We start from the raw sequence: 20,957 nt of genomic DNA, 5'->3' as shown, positions 1-20,957 counted from the left end.
ACATATTTCAATCTCTTGTAAAAGAGTGTTGTAGCCTGTCACAATAGACACTTATTTAGATAGATGAGATCCTTTTAGGTCTATAAACTTTAGACACATGCCTCTAAGTTTACCTACCTTGGTTGACATTAAATTTAGTCTAATCTAGAACCCTAGATTGGTCACTACACCATGTTTGTTAGAAGTTTGATGTATGGCTTGCCGGGCTTGTAAACTCACTCCCATGAACTTTGGAGGTCTACTTTGTCACATTTGTGAGAACATGATGTTTTTTAATGATATACAATATGCCCTGCTCATTTTAATTGGAACGTAGCGTTCAAGGAACTTATGACCACATTTTTACATACATGGGATGTTTGAATCATCGCATTTAATACAACATGATCACATTTTTTAAACAGGAAAAATATCTCGTATTCACTACAACTACAATGTAGCATTTCTCAAACTTGTGACAATAATCCATCGAACTTGGGACCACAGCCCATCAAACTTCATATTCATATTCGAAGCCATGGGTCACTGTTTCAACCTTGGGTTCTAAAACTGATACCAAAACAAACTACATTCTATATTCTTTCTGCAACTTCTTACGAAAATGCAATCTAATGCTCAGAACGAAAGTTATGACGATTTTCCCAAGGTGACCTATTTTGAATGTAATTCAGGGGTCTGCAAAAACCCTAACTTCCTCAGATTATATCTTTGAAACTCTAGCAAGATAGGATCTGAAATTTGGATCGGAGGTTCATCGTGATTCCGTCTAAAATGGGTTTTCTTTTGAGCTTCTGAAACGTCACAAGAAAAACGTTATAGCGAAAATTCCACGATGACTTGCTTAGAGCAGCAAAACGCTAGAATCCAAAGCTCTCATACCAAATTTTATGAAACGAGCTCACAAAAAGATAGAAAAGATAGATCAACACCTTAGAATTCAGCCTCTTTGAGGGGGCAACCTCCTTTACATTACACAAATGAACAATTCTTGGATGATACAAATGACAAGACCTCCTTTCTATATATAGGAGTATAAGGGGTCATAATATAATGAGAGCTGACATAACAATAATAATGTAAGGGCACAATAATAATAATAGTGGGCTTCTATGGGGCACAATAATAACAATATGAGGAGTACATGGGCACAACAACATAATAAGGGGGTTCTACTAATAGCAATAAGGGGTTACATTAGTAGTATAGGGACCTAACAAAAAGAGAGGTATAATGTAATAAAAAACTTAAATCATCCATAAAACGTCATAACAATAAGGAATGGAGAGAAATTTCTTGTCATTTCGATGTGTATTGATATAAATAAAAAATGATTGTTTAGTTGATGTTTAAATATATTTTAGTGATTTATTTATAGCATCAAAAATATTGATCTAATAGATTTCAATTGTAAGTAAATATTGTTTAGATAATAGCATTTGTTAGAGAGTGTTAATAATATGTTTTAAGTTTCTTGATAGGCGTCTAACTAATATATTATTCAAATGAAATCCATATATTTACTATATTGAATAAGACAAAAATGAAATATAGGGATTCAGATGTCATTGAGAATATATTCAAAGTATCACCAAGCATTTTTAAAGCATAAAGATTACAAAATAGGGGATCCCATGATTAATCCTAAGACTACATGCCATTGAGGTATGACAAAGACATCTCTCATCAATATTCTTCAGATGTGGGGGTATTTCCTTATTGAGTAGATAGTCCAAGTAATGATTTTATTACAAATAAAATATAGATATAATTGAGCATACCTCGTTGTTAAAATACATTATGTGCCAAAACAAAAATTATTGGAGCATTTCGAGATTTAGCAAAATAATAGTATGTGAAAGGTAAATAAGTTATCATAGAAATTCAACATGTACCATCACCGAAGGGGTTGGAAGCTACATTGGAAATGACAATTTAGGTGCGAATGAAAAAAGACATTAAAATTATTGTGCTTTTAGATTGATGTTATCACCAAGGTTTCACCCTTATCATAACATAAGTTGGTATAAAAAAATACATGCCCAAAATATTACAATATATTTTTCCAAACACATTTTGTTATTAGTATGATTTATATTAGATTTGTTTCCTAGTGTATATCATTTTGGGTCCCCATATTAAAATGAAAACCATATTGTGGGACTTAAGGATTATTTTTATAAGTATTTCAACAAATGTGCTTAGTTCGCAATGAATGTAACAACCATATATTTTGTCAATGGCATTAGAAAGAGAGAACTAGTGTAATAAAAATCATAAATCATCCATAAAACATCATAATAGTAAGGAATGGATATAAATTTCTTGTCATTTGATTATGATGTAATTGATATAATTAAAAAATGATTAAGGGACTATGTAGATACATCAAATTTTCTAATGAGATAATAAAATATATTAATGTATGAACCTAATAACCCTAACCCAAAATTCTCTGAAGCAAGAAATATATATCTCAAGAGATAAATGTGAGTCCTTTATATCATGTTTTAACTAGATGTTGAGACAATTGAAAGAGGAAAAAGTTATAGATATATATATACACCTTTTATGAGTACATGGTGAAGCCTACTACCAAAAATACCCATGAGAATACTAGAAGTTTCCTAATCAGTTAGTCATTTTTTAAACATAAGCTAGAAAAGATATTATGGGATATTGAATAGTGAAAGAAAAAAAAGTCAATTTTTTTTATGTGGCACATTTACCTTGATTTAGCAGTGATGCATATTGGAAAAATGTTGTAATTTTTAGGATAAAGTCATCATATATCTATTAAAAGAGATATATACTAGCAATTGTACTAGATTTTGCAAAGGAAATGTCATAAGGCATAACTAACTATTATATTTCTCAACAAAAACATAATTATTATCTTTATCATTTTTTACTATAACATATTGCTATTTTATCTTTTCTCTTGTCAATTTGTCCATATATTCCTTCCTCCTTCCATTCATTTACAAGCAATTCAATCATTTCGTGTGATAGAGCACATTATGCCAAACATCTATACTCCTTCAAACTACTCTGAATTGCATTCTTCGGAATGAAAATAAAATGATAATTTGAGTAGACTTACATGAAGAGCGAATAAGAGCTTATTTAGGATCTTCTGTACGATATTATTCCAATATGGGGTTTAATTACCCTATATGAATAAACCTCCAACCTAGAAATATAAGCAAACAATTATAACCATATATTGACTGAGTTTGAGCTTTATGTGGTTTAATTAGCCTATATGAATACAATTCCAATCTATAAATATAACTAAATAACTATAACCATACATTGAATGAGTTCGAGCTCATAGAACAGAGAGTCAAATAGATATCAAGAAACTAGTTACAGAGTCTTTCACAATAGAATGAATATTTATAAAATGAAGTAATTTAAATTTGGTTGGCTTGGTAGCCAAAAGTAATATGTCAGTTTAAAATAGTAACAAGATCTTTGGTTAGCAAGAGCTCTGGCTCGGTATATTTGCATAAACAAAAATACATATGAATGCACTAGTGATACATACATCTAGAATGTGAAGCCTTCAAAGACAACACAACCAACTCTTGGGTTAATACCAAAAAACAATTTGTCCCATAGACTATCTTTAGCCTAGTGAAAATTAAAATAATTTAATTTTCTTTCATTCTTTCAATTTACCACCATTTTAACTTTTTGTACTTAGCACTACCATTTTTTTTAATATTCTTGCTTACAGCCACATTCCCAACAGGTAACTTGCATGTGTCTTGATTTGCATGCATCTTGATTTTTGCGAGAAATTCAGGGTTGTCACCATTTGACTTTTTGTGCTCCGTATTGTCATTTCTATCAATATTATTTGCTTGCAGCCACGTTCACTAATAGGTAACTCCTTCATGTCTTGATTTTTACAAGAAATTCAGTGCCTTGGAGTAAGATTTAGCCTAGACAACTCAATTTTATGTGAGCCAAGAATCTAACTACACCTAACCAACCCTGCAATAACTTTTGCATTTCACTAGAACTTAGGAGGCCTAATTTTAACTTATAATAATAGAAATTCAACTTTTGTTTCCGCAAAGCATGTATCGAAGTATTCCTTCTAATAATGGAGTAAGCAGGGTGGTTCGGTTTATTTGCAACTAAGTCCAAGCATTTTTTTTTGGTTTACTAATAGTATGCATAGTCTTATAAGTTATCTATGCATCGTTTAGTTCTTATTAGATTATTGGTTTAAATTCGAAGAAAAAGGAGTTGAGAGTAAGAGTCATGATGGGAATAAAAGTTATCCCACGAGATTTGTCAGAACTTTACACAATCTTAATTAATAACATCTCCACATCAACAAATAGCTTTTCCCTCCTGCATTATAACACAAATGTAATTGAAAATAAAACATTTAAATCTTTCTACTATGTATTACTTGGTAAGATATTATGGTCAAAATAATAAAACATTTAAATCTTTCTACTATGTATTACTTGGTGAGATTTTATGGTCAAAATAACTGTTACACATTAATCTCACTATTAAATATTGTAAAATTCTTAATTTCTCTCAAAAAAAAAATTTGATTTTACAAAAATATTCAAAAAAACCCATCATTCTATGAGAAGGTTTATATTTACCATTTAAACGTTGTAGGCATGTCCAATATAACAAAAACTGAGAATTAAAAAATCCATCCATTCCAATCTCTTAGTCGACTTTGCATGTGGTTGTGGGTACATTGGTCAGTAGGATTCGATCCATTATTTAATTATTTTTATTATTTTTATTGTTACTAATTACATGATATAAGGAGTTTTAAAAAATTTTAAAGTTTTTTTATTTTTATGTTTTTTAACATTGTAATGTAGTGTTTTTATGAATATCGTATAGGGCAGTTGATTTATTTTTGAATGTCCTATACATTTCAACATTTGATTGATTTTTGAATGACTTACTTCCAGTCTATGAAAAAAGAATTAAATTAAAAATACAAATCTCATTGATAAAGTGCTTCTGTGCAAAAACATTGCATAATTTCCATGCCTTGCAGCCGATCATATCAAACAACAAGGTCTTATTTTCACTAGAGATAGGCCCTAAATCCTCATGCCATACTACTTCCTTTTCAAAGTAGATAAACCCATCACCATATTCTAACGATCTACTTCTACACTACAACCCAAAGAAACATGCAGGATGTGTGAAATCTAGGAACCCATTTTCTTTACAATCTGTCCCCAATGATAAAGTAAAAATATTTCTAGCACTGTACATTCATTTTACTTATTCCAATTTACAAAACCTGTTAATGTTGTCAAGCTATGCCAGGGATTAACATTTGTTAGATACAAATGTTAGACAAGGAAGCATAATTGAAGTGGGTGGAAATTGCAGTGGCTAGGGAAACCCATAAGAATTTTGGGAACCATCATTTGGATGCCTCCCCTGCACACAAAGAATCCTACTATTAGATATTTTAGACTAAAAGTAAATATGCTTAGAAATTCCATTGTCTTTCTTCACTCTCAAAGTGTTTATGAACCAAGTGTGACCTTTGTTTGAAAATCCAGGAAACCTTGTATCTTTTAAAGGTAAAAACGACGTAGATTATTGAATTTTATATCCCATAGTCTTTAGTTTGAATTTCAATTCTTTGGTCAAGTGGAAAGCATCACAAGTGACATTTCAACTTACGTTAGCATTTTCATTGAATTCTCAAGAACTTTTAGGGATCATGGTTTTGAATGGTGACCTAATTTTTGAAATCTTAAAGCGGGTGGATGGAACAACAATTGGCAATGCAAGGTGTGTATCCTCTCTATTTTTTTCTCTGCAACACAGGATGAGCACAATTGGGAGGAACTATGCTTCTCACTATGCCTTCCACTACAAATGAAACCCTCTTTATAACAAAACCATTGTAAAGGAAACCGTGTATAACTCCTACTTGTTGGAGAGGGATCTATCTTAGGATATGGATTTTGAGTTATATCATGAGTTGGAGCAAGGGATCATGAACTGGATCCAGGATTAGGAAAAAAAACTGCAAGAGGAAACCATTAGAACAACAACATCACTGAAACAAACTAAAACCAAATTAATTGCATCCTATAAGAGAAGGCTACTTAGAAGACTCTGGTCATTTCCAACAATTCCCCCTGAAGTGTGGCTAAAATATAAGGAAAATTTAGTTGCTTTTATAACATTCAAAATAATGTTGAAAGTTTTTCCTTTGTCTTTAATAGAAAAGAAGGTTTTGTTGTGAAATTCATCATCCATTTGTTTCCCAAATGTATTTAGTTTATAAAAACTATTAAGGAAAATAATCCTTCATCACACATGGAAAGTCGAAATAAAATAAAATAAAAATAGCAGATCATTCATTTAGCATTATATTCATAAAACATATAAGGAAAATTTATCAGATGGTTCGTCCAACTGGGAGTAGACCAACAATACATGTATTAATTTATGAAGATAAAAAGCATTTAATTTTTTGTATTATTTTTATCAAAGCAATCCATCGATTGGTGGGTTGATCTATTGTTATACATTACGAAATTAATCATAGGTCTAAATTGGTGAAGATCAGTTGGACCTACAATCACAAGTATGACCAATAAAAAAGTAAACTTGACTCCTCGCTTTGTCACCTGTGGCATAAAGACAACGTAGATAAATAAAGGAACGACTGCATTCTAATTACCTGCATAAGTTTGGTTTTTGCTAGGAAAATAGTGGAAATTCTAGGAAGATTTTACAAAAAATGTCACTGAAATTTTTTGAAATATGGGTTATCATTGTCAAGCTTTAGGAATTTTGGTGCTCTAGGGTTTTTGATGGTGATAAATCCATTTCCACAAACTAAAAAATGATTTAAACACTCTTATGGTTGGAATTTTTTAAAAAATAATGACCAAACTCAAACAAAAAATAACATTCCTTCTTTTTAATCACATAAATTACTACTCTATTTATTACCTTGACTCCTCAGTCTGTAACATGTGGCATAAAGACAACAAAGATAAATAAATGAATGACTTCATTCTAATTTCCTGCATAATTTTGGTTTTTGCTAGGAAAATAGTGTAAATTATGGGAAGACTTTGACAACAATCTCACTGAAAGTTTATGAAATTAGGTTACCACTGTCAAGCTTTAGGATTTGGGTGCCCCATAATTTTTTATGGTGATAAATCCATTTCCACAATTTAAAAATGATTTAAACACTCTTATGGTTGGATTTTTTTTTAAAATAATGACCAAATTCAAACAAAAATAACTTTCCTTTTTTTAATCACATAAATTACTACTGTTTTTATTTATCATGATTTCATTTATGCATAGATATTTTTTTATTTATCATGATTTCATTTATGCAGAGATATTTTTAGTGATTTTTTTTTACGGTTTGAATTCTCAACTCTTATTAAAATTAAAAATAAGTACGTATTTTTGAGTAATGGTCAATCTTAACCACCCTAGCATCATCCACATGGGCTCATCAATAACCAACTATTTGGAATTTGCTTGTGAAAGAGGTGGATGTTATGCTCAATGTGATCGTTCAATAGATTTCAACATCCTCTTCACTGAATGTTTTCAGAGGTTTGATATGTTGTAATGTACTAAACGAAGCTCGATCTACGATGTGATTTTGGTCCCAATGTTCAGAGATGCAAAGGGAGATGCTTTCAAGTGGATGACAAAGTGTCAACAAAGTTTTGAACACCTCAAATAATTATTAACTTATGCTCTTGTTTTAAGAGTATCAAACCCATAAAAAGAGTTCATTATTTGCACGGATGCATGTCAGGAAGGTGTCAGGGGGTTTTTATTCAAGATGGGAAGGTCATAGCCTATGAATCCCACAAGCTGAATGACCATGAGCAGCGATATTCTGCTTATGATTTGGAATGAAATACTGTAGTGCATGCCTTTAAGGTTTGGCAACATTATTTGTTGGGTAAGAAATTTTTTCTAATGACAGATCATAGTAGTTTAATGAATTTTTTTTACCCAACTGCATTTGAATGCTCATCAAGTGAGATGGAATACTTTCCAGAGTGAATTCGACTTCAATATTAAAAAAATTATAGGAAAGGACAACTAAGAGGTTGATGCATTGAGTAGGAAATTATATTGTATATATGAAGTCCAGTACAGTCGGGTGGAACCAAAATCCTTAGAGAAATTGGAAAAAGATGCCCACAATGACTCTGAATATACATTTTTATGGCAGCAAGCTAATAAACAATAGAAATGAGAAAGAAAATATGATTACGTTTTAAACAATGAAGGATTTATAAATTTTAAGGGTAGAATATATATTCCTAATAAGAATTATGTTAAACAATTTATGTTAGATGAGTTTCATTGGAGCATGTATGTTGCCCACCCCGGATATCAGAAATTGTTTTCCGCAATTAAAAGAAACTTCTTTTGGCCCGGAATAAGGAGAGACTTCACCAAATATTTGGCAAAATGCTTGGAATTCTAACAAGTTGAGGCGAAACACCAGCACTGTGTTGGGTTGCTCCATCCTCTCCCCATTCTAGAATTGAAACGAGATACTATTACAATGGATTTTATAACAAGATTTCCCAAAACAAGAAAATTGAACGACTCCATCATGGTCATGGTGGATAAGTTAAGTAAGACAACTCACTTTATACCTGTGAAATCCATGTATAAAAGAAATTGAAATTGCTGATATTTTTATGAAAGAGATATTTTGACTGCATGGTATACCACGAGTGGTGATTTGTGATAGGGATGTGAAATGTACCTCTTCTTTCTGGAAATCTTTATTCACGAGTTTGGGGACCCAAATTCAATTTAGCATTGGATATCATCCACAAACCGATGGACAGACTAAACGGGTGAATGAAGTGCTGGTTGATATGTTAAGAATGCGCGTAATGAAGCAACAATGAAGTGGGAGGAGTATCTCCACTTAGTTGAATTTGATTATAATAATGGATACTGTGAATCTTTGGGAATGAGCCCCTTTGAAGTATTATACGGTAGAAAATGGAGAGTGCCTACCAATTGGAATAATCCCGAGAATAAGTTAGTATTAGGACTCAAAATTCTCGCAGAAATGGAGCATATAGTTAAAAAGGTCCATTAGAACCTAAAGGCTTCCCAAGACAGGAAAAAGATTTACACAGATGAGAAGAGAACCTACCGAGAATCCAAGTGGGAGACAACGTCTATTTACAAATTAAGCCTAAAAGAAGCACACTCTGGTGGGGCAATTCACTAAATTGGCACCTAGATATTGTGGGCCCTTCCAAATTCTAGAGCGGATTGGACCAGTAGCTTATCGCCTAACTCTACCTGCCCAAATCAAGATTCATGATGTGTTACATGTCATGTTATTAAAAACATATTTTTACAACCCTAGGCATGTGATTAGTTGGCAGTATATGCAGGTAAATCACATAATGAATTAAAATGCAAAATAAAAAACATTACTGACGTGATTTATATTGATACCATCAATGTTTTGTTGCGGGTTGAATTAGAGGGAGATATGTTGGTAGAACCTATGCAAATTCTAGAGTAAAGAGAAACAATGCTAGAGAGGCGAGATATCACCCAGGTTAAAGTGCAATCGAATCACTTGAGCCCAAATGAAGCTACCTGGGAGGATAAAGAATTTATGTGACAAGCATATCCAAACTTGATTAAGCAGTTTGAAATAAACATTGGGGACAATGTTTCGTCCAAGGAGAAGATGTGACACCTATAAGATTGTTCATGAATTCATGTTTTAACCTTGACAATATTTACATTTTATAAACTCTGGACCTAATTTTGGGCTAATTGGAAGACCAAATAAATGTAGAGACTCAGACTTGGTTAAGTTCTTCAGTACTAAAAGAAAAGTTTGATATATATATAACTGAATAAAGAAAATTCTCCAGACAGTTAGGTCAATTGAGTCTCATTTCCTCCTTAGAAAAGGATAGTTCCAAGGAAGTAATTGTCTTCTTTTTTTGGAAATGGAGGGAGAGCCAGAGGAACGAGAGGAGAAGAGTGAAAGGATATGCTGACCTGAGACAAGACATTGTGCAGGTGAGCAGAGTATTATTGTTCTAAGGAGATCTTGAGCTAGACTTGAGACACTGGAGTCCTTGATAGATCCTTGCAAGTTGGGACTCTAAACCGGATTGGGGGTCTTCAGGTTTGGAGACAAGATTACTTGGGATTTGAACCTATAATGTTTGGACGAGTGGAAGCTTGGGGGGAGACTGGATGTCATTGCTAGTCTCAAGGTTGGGAGGAGAGACTTCCTGGTTCTAGTTCATTTAGTTGATGCAATTTACCTTACTATAATTTACATTACTGTGTTGTTGTGTTACTGTGTTATAGATTGGTGAATCTAACTGAGAAAAAAATGAAATAAAAATAAGTGATCCATATAATTTTATAATAATAATAAATACAAGTATATAGTGTTATATGCTTTTGTCAAGAACGTAATTAGTTAAATAGGAAATAGTTGTGTAGTGATGTGTCACAACAATATATGTATATATATATATATTCTTTTTAAATAAATTTAGAAATATGGAATATAGACAGTAAGCTTCTATTCATTAAAACACAAATGAAGGAGCATATTTCTTATGCAAAGAATTGGGACTATTCCGTTAATATACAAAAAAAAAAAAATGAGTTTCATGTGCACAAACAAGAACAATACAAGTCAATATCAATTAAAGTGAAGGTTGAAAAGAACAATAAGTAAATTCTATACATTTTCTTGTGAAACAGCCAATAGTCTGCAAAGTGGAAATTTACGCATGTAGATAACTCGTGAAGGAGAAAGAATGTTGAAGCAGTGTTTTAATCAGTGTTTTAATAAAACGAGTCTAGTTCATAGACATAAAGAACCATTCTCATAATATCAATGGAAAGTTTCTCGAGACCATTAGTCACTACCCGCTAAACTAAGCCATAACCAGGAGGTGAACAGAGTCTGGCAATTCCGTTTTCATCCACAACCCATTATCTGGTAGGTTTTTGGGTAACCAAGTAAGCGAGAAGCATTACAGACACTAGTAGAGATCGTGGAGGTCTTGAGAAAATTTCTAAACACGAGAAAGGAATAGAACACCAAGAGGAAAATTATGCATTTGAATGAGACTAACTATACTGAAACTATAAAAGCAACCACTTATTGCATATAGAACTATGGAAAACAAAAACAGACTCATGATTTAAAGAATAAATGGAAACCATCACCAGAAGTAAATTAACTCATGAACCCAGATAGAGCATGGTGCTACTTGTAATAAAAATAAGAGACATTCTTAACTTAAAAAATAAAAGATAGAAAATTGACAGTCGTGGATGTACAAGCTTCCTCTCAAAAGGACTTCATCAACTTGGGAGGGGTCTTAGTGCTCCTGGAATTAGGAACCCCCTCTTTGCAAAAGATATAGAAGGGAAAACTTCATGAGAATGTGGCAGACTTTTTCCCCAAGTAAATAACAGAGACATTATCCAAAAATGACAAATATGTAGACATATCTATTCCTAGGAAAAATAAGAAGATAATTCCCAAAATAATTATAGGGGAAACGCTTTCTAAATCAGTTAATAAACCCAGGCAGAACCCTCAACAAGCATAATGAAGTTTGTAAAGTAACCTGGCACTATGAATCGAAAGGATTATTGATGGTTCCAACAACTGCGAAGGAATCCTGGCGGCAAGAAGAGAGGCAAAGGGTTAGATGAACCCAGTGGTAAATAAAACATTTAAACCTTAGGTCAACGAAACAACCATAGGAAAAAAAATAATGGAACCTGACTTAATTGTTAAGGAATCAGGTAGAACCCATCACCTAGGTGGGTTAAATGGGCAGACCTCGTGGAGAAGGGAAACATGAAAATTCAAATAAACAATGCAATTGGCAACTAGATAAGTATCATAACAATTTACGAAACTCACATTAAGAAAACAGTTAATCGGTACTAGAAAAAAAAGATGAAACTCATGGTTAACTACTTAGAATGAATTGGCTAGGCTGCAGAAATCGCATCTGAAGAAAGAAAGTAGCCCCACTGTTGGAAGTAAAACTCGAGAGAAGATGTATGGAAACCAGACGTAGTGGTGGAACAAACAACTTACCTCAAGAACAATCTGCACCTTGAACCTTCCATGAAACCCTAACTACATCAGAGTTAGAGAGTTGCGGTGGGAAGGTGTGAGAATGGTGAGTGGAGAACCGATAGAGGGGGAAAATAGTTACCTCAACCACCCTGGAGTGATATCTACCATCCATCACCACCTTTCCAGATCGATGCTCTAGATCTTAGCACACTAACGCAACAATGGATTTGGGAGGAATCGCCATAACTCTGTGGTGATGTGTCTTTGTACTAGGTCGGTACTAGGATAGGACAACTCATGTTAGATTTTAGGATGATAGTATAGTCTTTGATGTGCGAAATGTTTGTAAACAAGCCCAAAAATCTAAAAAAATTATATGTAAGTACTCCTCCAAGGAACTACTTATAAATACAACATCAATATGTCATGGATTATTTTCTATGGGTAAATTTAGGTAGGCCCAATGATTATCATACAAAGACATAAGACCAAAACATAAATTAATTCATGACTAGATAATTGATAGTAATTCAACAAATAAATAAATTGAGTGTTATGGTGTATGCACATCACAGATCTAAAATGAGAGATTACTCCTAACTCTCAGGAAAAAAAAATTGGGAGTTGTTTGTGCTTCAAAAAGAGAAAGAGAAGGGAGGACATATTGGCATATTACAAAGTATGTAAGTTAGGAGGTTAATGCTATACTTTTGAAATTCTAATAAAATGAATATACTTGGGCGATAAGGAAATAAATTCCATACTTTGGAACTTGTAAGAAAATATATATATTTGGCAAATAAGGCAAGCCTCGAACCAGAACACACCAATGGGAGAGAAAGTCTGCTAGAACACAATGATTTTAGCAAGACATTTCTAAGGGTTCATGAGCTGCAAAACATAAGGATTTGACTCCTTCTATGATGAATTTTTATTTTATGATAGCTAGGGATTAAATAGGGGAACAAATAGAGTATTGGTTCAAGGTTGGGTTCTGAATGGCAGTATTTTATCTCTATTTTCCTGGAAATAACTTAGGTTGGTCAACTATTTTAATAAAAATATTTAAGAACATAACTATTTTTGAAAAGATTTGTTATATGTTTGACTGTTTATTTTGAAGAGAAGGTGAATATTTATAAGTATGTAATAAAATATGAACATATAATTATGTGAAAAAAATATGAAAGATTATGAAAGAATTCGTGGAACTAATTTTGTAATTCTATAAGGAAAACTATAACAATACAAATAAAACGGCAACAAGTTTTCTTATGAGAGAGAGTTGCTAAACTATTAAATATAGGTATTTTTAGGTGATTCTTGTTCCCCACATCATCTTCCTCCTCCTCTACCACTTCTACCTCCAACCCCATGTCCTCTTCCTCCTCCTCCCCACTCCTCCTCATCCTCCTCCTCCTCCCCATCGCCACCCCCTCCTCCCTTAGCTCCCCCTCGCCCTAATGCTCCTCCAACTCCCCTGCCTCCATCCATCTCCACATTTCTCCCCTCTGGCTTGGCCTCCTCCTCCTCCTCCCCCACCTCCTCTCCCCCACTTTTGCATCTTCCCTTGCCTCCTCTTCCCCTCCCTCGCCTCCACCTCCACCTCCACCTCTCCCTCCACCTCCTTCCCCTCCCTCACAGACTCCTCCTGCTCCCCCTCTTCCCCCACTCTCTCCTCCCCCTATGCCTCTTCCACCTCCTCTCATGTTGCCTCACCCTCCTCCTCCCTCGTCCCTCCTTCAGCTCCTCCTCTACCTCTTCTCATTGCACCTATTCCGCCTCCTCTCGCTTCTGCCCCTACACCTCTTCCACCTCCTTGCTTGTTTCCTCACCCTCCTCCTCTTGTCCCTCCTCCTCCCTCGCCTCCTTCACCTCCTCCTCTACCTCTTCCTGCTCCACCTCTTCCGCCTCCTCCCCCTGCTCCCCTGCATCCTTCCAAGTCCCTGCCCTTGCAACTTCGCCCCTCCTCCTCGTCCGCCCCCTCCACCTCTGCCTCCTGTGCTGCCTCCTCCCCCTCAATCTCTTCCACCTCCTCCACCATCCCCTCCTCCTCCATCCCCACTGCCCCATCCTCCCCTGCCTCCTCTAGCTTGTAATCCTCACACTCTTCCTCCTCCTCCACCAACCCCCTCCTTAACCTATTTCCCCTCCACCTCTTCTTCCTATTTCCCCTCCACCCCCTCCTCCTCCACCTCCACCTCCCCACTCTATGTCTCTGCCTCCTCCCCTGTCTCCTCTTTTCTCTACTTACCCCCTTCCCTCCAGCCCTACCGCCCTTCCTCCCTCTCCTCCCACTCTCGCTCCCTATCTTCCCCCTTCATCTCCTTCTCCCCCCCTCCTTTGCCTCCACATCTTCCCCCTCCTATCCCATTAACTCCCCCTCCTCCTCTCCATCTTCGTACTCCACCCACTCTCCTCCTCCTCTCCATCCTCATACTCCACCCACTTTCCTCCTCCTCTCCATCCTCGTACTCCACCCACTCTCCTCCTCCTCTCCATCCTTGTAATCCACCCACTTTCCTCCTCCTCTCTGTCCTCGTCCTCCACCCACTCTCCTCCTCCTTCACTTGCCCTTCCTCCCACTCCTCATCCTCCTCACACCCCTTCCGCCTCCCCTGCCTCCTCCTCATCCGTCTACATTCTCCCACATCCTCCTCCTCCTCACATTTCCCCCCCTCCTAGCCTCCTCCTCCTCACTGCGCAGCAACTCCTCCCCTGCATCACCATCCTCCTCCTCCCCTCCCCCCGTCTGCCTCCTCCGACCTCCCCCACCTCCACCTGTGCCTCCCCCCTTTTGCCTCCTCCCCCCTTCCCCACCTTCACCTTCTCATCTCTCCCCGCCTCCTCCCCTCTCCTACTGCTCCCTCCCTCGCTCCTCCTCCTCACCGCACACCCACTCCTCCCCTACATCCCCCATCCTCCTCCTCCCCTCCCCTCACCTGCCTCCTCCGTCCTCTGCCACCTCCACCTCTGCCTGCATTCCTTCTGCCTCCTCCCCCCTTCCCCACCTTCACCTTCTCCTCTCTCCTCGCCTCCTCCCCTCCTCCTACCCCTCCCTCCCTCACTCCTCCTACCCCTCCCTCCCTCACTCCTCCTCCTCCACTTCTTCAGCCTCCTCTCCCACCGCTTCCCCCTCCTCCCCTTCCTCTTACTCCCCCCCCCTTTGCCTCCTTGTCTACCTATTTAGCCTCCTCCCACATGTCCTCTTCCTCCTCCTCCTCCGCCTCTGCCTGCTCCCCCACCTCCTCAGCCCCCCACCTCCTCCTCCTCCACCTCCCCAACCTCCTCCGCTTACTCCTCAACATCTGCCTATTTCTCCTCGTCCATGTCATCCCCTCCTCATCCTCCTAAGAAACATATAAAAAGAAAAAATAATTACATAGCATTTCATTCTCTTTATTTATAGTACTTACAGATTTTTAGATTTCCTCCTTGTCCTCCTCCTCTTAAGAAAAACATAAAAAAAAAATAATTACATATCATTTCATTCTCTTAAGAAAACATAATTTCCATTTAAACAACATCAAGAAATTCTCATTTCCATTTTTTTTTGCATCTCTAGCTACAAAATATATGGAAATACCTTAGTTTGCATTGTTAGGCGATAGACACAAGGCACACATATGAATGCTAAGAGTTTAGTTTAAGCTAAAATACACTTCTATATGATTACTTCTTAAAATTTAGCCCAAGAATGATTTTATTGTACCTTAAAACCAATTTTGATTGTTTTGTCCTTTCATGACCACAATCACTTGTAGACATGATAATAATAAGAAGGCATTTGATATTATTTCTAGCTCTCATATTTGAATTCAATTGTCATGTGCATTAAGGAAAACTTTTTCACGACTCTTAATCACCTAGTTGTTGCTTATGGTGATAAAATTGAGTTTTTATGTATTTCATTAAGGAGCCTAAATCATCTAGTTGTTGCTTACCATGGTAAAATCACTTCATCTATGTTTGAGACTATTATCATGGAACTTCCACCACTTATCAAGTGTGTGCCCATTCAAAATTTAAATTGAATAGTGCTTGTTCTTAGGCAGGACTATTTTGTTACCACCTACCTCGGTTCTTTTGCTTTGTTAATGGGGTTGGTATACATATTAACATAGATCTATTTATAACATGTATTCATTTAGGTTTTAATAGTATTAGATTTACTCTTAAGTTTGATATGTATTTTTTAATTTGAAAACCACAAGTTTTTTATATGAAATTATATATTCACCCATTTCAAATGTAATTGGTAACTCAAAGTTAAGATGACTTCAAACTTAGTTTTCTTCTCAAAATAGCATGCACAATCTACTTTGTATGGTTTGAAGTGTAGAAATAATTTTGATTGTTTTTTGCTTCTTGTTTTGGCCTTTTTTTCATAATTTTAGATATATTTTCTTAATGTTTTTTTAATTTTTATACAATATTGAACAACTAAAAGTTTATCCTAGTGGACGAGAAGGAAAATTCATCGTTAAAACAATATATTCCTTCTGAAGAAACTATTCTCCAAGCTTGAATCCTTGTATTTTCCAAACAACTATAATTTATTCTAGAGCAGCATATTATTTAAAAGATTACTCATTTTGAGAATAATCTTGTATTTATACATAAAGTGTTACGAAACCAGCTAAAGAAAATATAGAAAAGATAGATCAACACCTTAGAATTCAGCCTCTTCGAGGGGGCAACCTCCTTTACATTACATAAATGAACAATTCTTGGATGATTCAAATGACAAAACCTCCTTTCTATATATAGGAGTCTAAGGAGTCACAATATAATCCAGCCGACCTAACAATAATAATATAAAGCCACAAAAATAACAATAGAGGGATTCTATGGGGTACAGTAATAACAATATGGGGGCAATAGGGGCACAACAATATTAATAAGGGGTATAACTACAATAGTAATGGGGTAATCACTAGTATTATAGGGACCTAACATGCCCCTCTCCTTCAAAAGAGTGTTGTCCTCAACGCTTGAGTAGTTCTGAATACTTTTGAATAAAATTTTCATCCTCCCATGTGGAATCTTCAGCGGATAAGTTCTTCCACTTGATAAGATACTCTGAAATTGATTGATTTCGTAGCTGTCGAGTTCTTGTTTCTGTGACTGCTTCTGGTTCCAATATAATTTTTCCTTCCTCATCAAGTTCTGGCAATATTGTTTGAATTGGGAGCTTGTCACCTATAACCTTCTTTAAACATGAAACATGGAAAACTGGGTGCAATCGAGAAGCTGCAGGAAGCTCCAATTTGTATGCCATAAAACCAATCTTTTGCAACACCTTGTACGGACCATAATACTTTTGTGATAATTTATTATCCTTCTTAGCTTGCTTGAGGGACATTTTCTTATATGGTTGTAGCTGTAGGAATACCCAATCACCTACATAAAAACTTCTTTCACTGCGATGTTGATCTGCCTGTTGTTTCATTCTATTATGTGCCAACATGAGGTTATCCTTTAAGAGTTGGAGGACTTGTTGTTGATGTTCGATGTGATGTTCCATTTCCTGAACCTTAGAATTTTCTCTTAAATATGATGTGATGGATGGTGGTTGATAACCATAAAGTGCCATAAATGGGGTCGTTTTTGTTGCTGTATGGAAGGAAGTGTTATACCACCATTCAGCCAGAGGCAACCATTTGACCCATTGTGTCTGTTTATCAGATACAAAGCAACGAAGATATCCTTCCAAACATTTGTTTACTATCTCAGTTTGCCCATCAGATTGAGGATGATAAGATGAGCTATGAGCTAACTGAGTACCAAGACAAGAAAATAATTCTGTCCAAAAATTTCCAGTGAAAATGGGATCTCTGTCACTTACAATAATCTTTGGGTTTCCATGTAGCTTTTTAATTGTTTCCATAAATGCAGTAGAAACTGTATTGGCTTTAAATGGATGTGATAATGCACAAAAGTTCCTTCGACTGCTACCGCTACCACCATCTTTGGCAGGCCTGGCTGAAGAATATAGTGCATAGGCATGATTCTCAAGGCCAATTCTAGAAGAGGATCTTTATTCAGTTGTAGCTCCTCTCTAGAATTAGGAAATTCCATTAAATTTTGTTGTTGTTGTTTCCTAGCTGCGGCATGAATCATGTGAACTCTGGAATAAGCTGGCATCGTCGAGGCTAGACTATGTGGACTAAGAACAGGCTCCGCTGCAGAGCTGTACTGAAGGAGATCCACATGAGCAGCCGCCAGTTCCTTCTGTAGCTGTTGCACCTAACTCTGCAGCATGGAGATCGCTCCAACGCACCCATAAACGGGATCTTTCAAACGAGCTTCGGCTTCATATGCCAGAGAATTCACCGCGTGCCCCCGCTGATGGAGCTCCAAATCGTTGAGTATTTTGGCCACGTTGATTGCTCCGAAGATCTTGTGAATGTTGGCAAATTTTTGAGGTTCTTGCGGAGGAAAATAAGGCGCAAATACACACTATGAAGTACACTTTCTTCTTAGGAATTTGAAGGCAGCGCATGGTGAGTTCGACGAATTCGAAGCCATCTCTGCCATGGAAGATAAACCATCATGGTTTACAATGGTGGAAAAGAACTAGAAATTTTCTTGATATAACCAGAGAACGCACCTTTTCTTGATATAGAATTTTTTTTAATTCCCAACGGGGCACACTTAGCTGCAAGATCGAAATCGTCCAGGTAAGTACCCGAATTGGGTTGCTGAAATTTCACAGGCACACGCAACTGAGAAAATCTTGGTTTATTTGAGTGCCACACGGTGGCCGTTGATGACGAATTTTGCATTCAAAGTACCAAACCCTGGTGGTGATCTTGGCTCAATTTTTGAGTGGAAATTGGCCGGAACCCTAACTTGTGCTCAACAAAGCATTATATGAATAGTTAACCCTAAATCAAAACACTGTGCTTTGATTGTCATATGGTACGCCTGTATCTCATAGGAATCGCCACAGCTGCTCGAAATTCAAAGATATTTCGTTCTCGCGTACAGATCAACCCTCGAAGAATTGTATCTCAGAAATAAGCCTTTTGCTTCTGGAAACAGTAGTATCAATATCATAACATAATTTTGATTTCCTGGTCGTGCGCCGGTCGATCTCCGTCACTAGCGTCTGCACATAAATACGACTAAATCGAGAACTCAGTTTCCTCAAGGGCTCAACTTTCGCCGTTGCTAAAAACAACGCGGAAGGAGGCATTGCAATGGAGTTAACGGTTAGGTTCGGCAATGTTGGCATCACAGCCTGTATGGATTGGAAGATGGAGATGGTACTCCAAGTACCTATCAGCTTTTCCCAAACAATGAAAGGCTGTGTTGGGAAACGAAGACGAAAGGTGAGTATGGACCACATGATTGAATACAGATGATAGATAGAAGACGAAGATGTGAACAAAGGAACTTCGAACTATTCGCTTGAACTTACCCATATATGTGCACCGCACAATAACGTTATCTTTATCTCAAAAAAGCTGTGATCTGTTAAAGGTGGAGCGGATCACGCTTTACCACAACGTCTATAACAAAAACGCCTAACACGCTTTTTTTTTAAATTATTGTGCATAAAGATTCCAAGTGTATCGGTTAGCGGATCACAGTTTACCACAACGTACATAACAACTTCTATAACAGAAAAGGTGTGAGATGCTTTCTTGAAATTCCCGTGCAAAGAAATTGGGTTTTCTTAAAAAAATTAAAAATTCCAATGCACATAAGTTTGGATGCTTTTCAAGAAATTCTTTTCACATCCACGTCATTTATCCATGTCTCTACAAATTTGGTATGTTTAGCCTTGAATTTGAATTTGAATTTAAGGTGGAATCTTTGATACTCCGTAAGTAGTACTTTAAGTAATCTTGGCGCAAGCCTTTTCTAGCATTTTCTAGTCCTCTCTTTTTGGCTAGGAGCAATTCAATTAATATTATAACTTTAACCTAAGAAACAATGATCGTAGAGAGAGCTTGTTATATTTTTCTATTTCTCTTTTAAGGCATTCAATATAATTGACGGTCTTCATTTAGCTTCAATACCAATAGAAATGGGATGATGATGTGTGAGATGACAAAGTGATGGATTTGTGGTAGTGACTAGGAGAGCCTTCACATGGTTGAGTATAGTCTTAAAGGATATCTGACTTGTTGATGTGCTTGGATCAAATGACCTAGACGGATCAAGTGCATCCTTGATTCAAACGGATTACGGGTCCCTTCATCTGTGGTGAGACATTGGTGTAAGACACTTGGGGAGTGGTTTAGTTGAGTCATGAAGGCTTCAATTTTTTTCATATCTGGACAACAAGATTGGAGCAACTTGAACAAGGGTAGGAGATGGATATGAATCAAACTCGGTAGAGCACCTTGAGGTGATGTTGCAAGAACTAAGAGACCTTGAGAGGGTTGCATGATTGATTTGATGATTCACAAGTTTTTTGCTATCCTCATCGACCTAGGTATGGAGAATCTAGGTGAGTTATTGGAGCAACTTCACTTGGAGGACCTTACAATGAGCAGGGTATGGGGATGCCTTTATTTGAGTTGGGTGTGTTTATGGTCCTGTGTAGGAGGGGCACAACACTAGATTCTTAGATGTGACGATAGTGAGTTGTGTATGAGTATGTGGTGAGTGTAGGAGAAATTATTGATGATGGCATAAGGACGTGCATTCAGAGAGTATGCATGTGACAATAGAATTAGCAACCCAACTAGTGCAAAACTTGGGAGCTAGTAGTGCATAGAGACATCCGAGATTTATTTTGGAGTATGGAGAATAGACATAGGTTTTTATTGCAATGGTGAATAATACCATCCCATCCATAGTGGGTTCCATTTATGTTTTT

General features: G+C 36.5%; 1 pseudogene; it reads right to left on the bottom strand.

Annotated features, from left to right (window-relative positions):
* Window positions 1–15,303: 15,303 nt before the first annotated feature.
* Window positions 15,304–18,652, bottom strand: LOC149150349 (LOB domain-containing protein 6-like; annotated as a pseudogene).
* Between the last annotated feature and the right edge of the window lie 2,305 nt (window positions 18,653–20,957).

Source organism: Pinus tabuliformis, chromosome 9, assembly GCF_031772625.1.
Source record: "Pinus tabuliformis cultivar Carrire ecotype Pingquan chromosome 9, CPIR1, whole genome shotgun sequence".
NCBI lineage: Eukaryota > Viridiplantae > Streptophyta > Pinopsida > Pinales > Pinaceae > Pinus > Pinus tabuliformis.
Note: the sequence above shows the minus strand (reverse complement) of the source record. Positions and strands in the feature narration are given on the sequence as shown.